This window comes from Hydra vulgaris, chromosome 01 (assembly GCF_038396675.1).
Source record: "Hydra vulgaris chromosome 01, alternate assembly HydraT2T_AEP".
Lineage (NCBI taxonomy): Eukaryota > Metazoa > Cnidaria > Hydrozoa > Anthoathecata > Hydridae > Hydra > Hydra vulgaris.
The window spans coordinates 58,135,001-58,139,660 of NC_088920.1; positions in this window are offsets into that span (position 1 = coordinate 58,135,001).

Here is a 4,660-nt window from a genome sequence, read left to right on the forward strand (position 1 = left end):
TTTAAAAGTGACGCAAACATAGTCTATGACACATTCTACAAAACCTTTTTTGATATCTACGACGCAAATTTTCCAAAAAAAGAAATATGTAAATCTAATAAAAGTTTAAAGTCACCGTGGATAAATAAGGACATAAGGAAGTCTTCTAAAATAGAACAAAAACTGTATGTAAAATACTTAAAAACAAAAACAGATGAAAGCAAAATTTTATACAAAAAATACGCTAAACAATTCGAAAGTCAAAAAAAAGCTGCAAAAAAAAATTATTATTTAAATATGTTAGAAAAGCATAAGTTTAATTCAAAACGCACGTGGCAAATTTTAGCAGAAATTACAGGTAATCGCAAATTAAAATCGTGTTCTTTGCCTAAAAGTTTAAAAATTAATGGTAATAATGTTGATGACCCAAAAGAAATAGCTAGTGAGTTAAATAAATTTTTTGTATCTGTTGGCCCAAATTTATCTAAAAACATTCCAGACATGCTAAATCCTATAATTAATTGTGTTTTTCCATTTAAAACAAATTTAAATGCTTTTGAAGTATCCTTTTCAGAATTTGAAAGTGCCTTTAAAATGCTAAAATCTAATAAAGCAGTAGGTCCAGACGACATAAGTGGAAACATAGTCATTAGTTCATATAACAACATAAAAGATATTTTATTTAAGGTTTTTAAATGTTCAACAAATCAGGGAATTTTTCCTGAACAACTGAAAGTAACTAAAGTTACTCCTATATTCAAAGGAGGTGAACTAAAAAATGTAAATAATTATCGTCCAATCTCAGTTCTTTCTGTTTTTTCTAAAATATTTGAAAGAATTTTATTTAACAAAATATTTAATCATCTCTTTATTAATAATATACTTTATAACAATCAGTATGGTTTTAAAAAGAATAACTCAACTGAACACGCAGTAATTCAACTCACTCGATGCATTACAAATTCCTTTGAAAAATCACAGTTTACTTTAGGCGTTTTTATAGACTTATCTAAAGCCTTTGATACCATCAATCACGTCATTCTCATAAAAAAACTGAAACAATATGGTATCACCGGTGAAGTCTTGACATTATTAAAAAACTACCTGAAAAATCGTAAACAATTTGTTTACATTGATGAATCTACCCCTTCAAATGTTTTAGAAATAGCCTGTGGAGTTCCACAGGGTTCCATACTTGGACCACTATTATTTCTTATTTATATAAATGATCTATAGAGAGCCTCTAACTTGACAATGACAATAATGTTTGCAGATGATACCAATCTTTTTCTATCCAACAAAAACTTCAATCATTTGTTTCATGATATGAATATTGAACTGAAAAAAATTTCAGACTGGTTCAAATCAAATAAACTTTCGCTAAACATTGAAAAAACCAAATATATTGTCTTTCATCCAGTTTCAAAAAAGCATATTCTACCATGCAAAATGCCGGTGCTTATTCTTGATAACATTCCTATGAAAAGAATCACGTACACAAATTTTTTAGGTATCATTATAGATACCTAAAAAATAGATACCTATTATAGATGAAAATCTTTCGTGGAAGTACCATAATCGATAACTTATGCCATAAAATATCCAAAAGTATTAGAATTCTTTATAAATCAAGAAGTATTTTAATGAGACATACTTTAATTAAGTTATATTACTCTTTGATACACTGTCATATTAGTTATGGCAATGTCGCGTGGGGGATTACGCACAAAAGTAAGTTAAAACCTCTCCATTGTCAACAGAAGCATGTAGCACGTCTTATAAATTTAAAAGATCGTTTTACTCATGCAAAGCCTCTTTTATTTAACATGAACATTCTTAATATTTTTGAGGTTAATATTTTCAACGTTCTTTGTTTTATGTTTAAATGTAAAATTAATGTATGTCCAGTTTCTTTTAGTGATTTATATTCATGTAAAGAAAAAAACAAATATATACTCCGAAATAATAATTTTATACGACAACCAAAATGTAAAACAAATATCGGCAAATCCTGCATTCCATTCCGTGGAGCATTTTTATGGAACAAAATAGTCTTAAAAAATTTTGATTTTACTCATGAATGGAGTTATCCAGTATTTAAAAAAAAACTAAAAGAAATAATTTTTAAAATTGATGACTTATTTCTTTATTTTTGAATGCTTGGTTTTGATGGCTTCATAAGATAGCTTTACATTTTAGTTTTGAATATATTTGACCACTAACGATATTTATATTTTTGTCAAGTCAAGAGTTTTTATCTTGTAACTTTATTTTATTGTATTTAACGTTCTAGCGGTTCTCGATGACAAGACCTAGTAGTCTTCTGCGAGCCTCCGCGTTCTTTACATTAAAAAAAATATATATATATTTTAGTATTTATATAATATATTTTAACGATTTATTTTAACATGTAACACGAGTTTTATTCAGATTGTAATAAAAAGAACAAAAAAAAAATAAATAAAAAAAATAAAATAAAATAAAAAAGCACATGACGGATTAGGCACAACAACTGAATCAAAAGCTATTAGTGGACACTTAGGTCGCGACAAAAAAATATATGGAAGTTGATTGATTCAGGATATTGGTTGCCTAATATGTATAAAGATGTTCGAGAATATGTTACCATCAAAAATACACAAATTTTTACCCTTTGTATCCTGTACCCTAATCTAACCAAATGACTTGATTTTTCTTTTAAAAATTAGCTTGTGGCTGTTTCATTATATTGGGTATTCAACGTGTTAAGTCATATAAAAATCACTTAATGATCCACATAACTACCGTGGAATAAGTATTTCAACAATTGTTGAAGTTAATAGAGCTTTTAAAACCTTACCATTCGTTAGAGTGTTGTTATAATATTTTGAGAGCCACAAGAGGTCATTAGTAGTGAGATACTATTTATAATGTTAGCTGTTGTAATAACTAATGAATTATATTTGCTATTAGTTGCTATTTATAATAATCGGCGTATTAAGTAGATGTTGAAAATGTTGTCTGAATTTCTTAACGATATCTTTTATCTTTTGCAATTTATTAATTTGGAATAGTTGAGTAATTGCTTTGGTTTCAAATTTTTGAGTGTTGTCCCGATGAAACGTGATATGTTTCCGCAATTAAAACTTCCTTATTTCAAAACACTCATCTTTATATCCGAATTTACTAGACTTTATTAAAATCTCAAAGTTCAATTGTTGAATATTAGACACTTAATTGTTTTTTGAAATCGGCTTATTTTAGATAATGCAATTTATTTTTACACAATTTGTTTCATTGCTGAAGAAAAAGATAATAAAAACTGATCAGAAACATTTTCTTTCTTTTCAACAAATCATCAACTTAAATAGGAAAATATGCAAACTTGAAAAAGACTGTTAAAAGAGAGTTTAAATAAAACTTTTTATTAATTTAGTATTCCAAAAGCAAAATTGTCAATATATATAAATGAAAAAAACTGCAGTTATAATCGTGAAGTTTTACGTGTTTACATTACAAAATCGAAGCAGAATTAGCTGACCATTTTATTTGTTTGTTAAATCAATGTACTTTGGATTGAGGATTAAAGGTAACAACATGACAAATAGTTTTGAGTTACAAACTCAAATGGCAAGTAAAAAGTAGAATTATACATTTATGTAAAAGCACCCACAATTTGCTAGCCTGAATCATGGGCGTCTACAGGATGTTTCACAATGATGGGCGTCTACTAGATGTTTCAGATATGACAGATATTAAAGCTTATGTGAAATGAAAATGTTTCGCAAAAAGTTGCGGAGATGAAAGCCAGGAAGCAAAAATACTTCAAAACATAAGGGGAGTGAATTTATAAAATATTTTATTTTATTTTCAGATTCTCAGAGAGAAAATCAAAACAGGATTAAAAAACAAATTATTTTTATAAATACTTTAAAAATTTACTTAAATACACAAAAAAGAGTTTTCCGATTTTAACTTGCTACGGCAAGTTATAATCGGAAAATGCTTTTTGATGGTACAAAGTAAATTTTTGTCGCTGGTATCTTAGATTGTTTTACAATCCTAGAGGAAATGCCTTTCTATTATATACTATATTGTTTGTTACTCAAGTACTAAATACGATGTTCAATAAATTACCTCTCAATCAGGGTTCGCTAATAGATATTTTTCATGAAGCACACTATATGGCCCTGGTACATTTCTTGTACCAGGGCCATATAGTGTGCTTGTACCTAAGGCTATATGTAAGTAAAGAACTGTAAGTAAAGATTGTGAATTTTGATTGGCGCAGATTTTTTTTTTCTTTCGTGGTTGTTTTAGGACTATCATTTTACGCGTGTTTATCTTTGTTGTCAATTTATTATAGAGTTAAACCTAACTTTCAGAGCGGCTCAAGGTACAAAAGCTAGTGGCTCTAGGTACAATTAAAAAAAAGTTATTGTACCTAGGACTACTAATTTTTAAACCCCTCTACATGACGGACTTTTATAGTTTAAGCAACTCCTTTATATAAAATTCAAATATTTTGAAGATTAACTATATTGATTTAAAAAAAAGAGTTTGACAATACTGCAAAGTCAAGAGCGTAAACATCTTGTAAAAAAAGTTTCATTTCTAAGCACAAAACAGTTTAATAATTTCATAACAAACCCAAAAATGTTGAATAATACTAGCATACAAAAAAGAACATCAAAATCTCTTA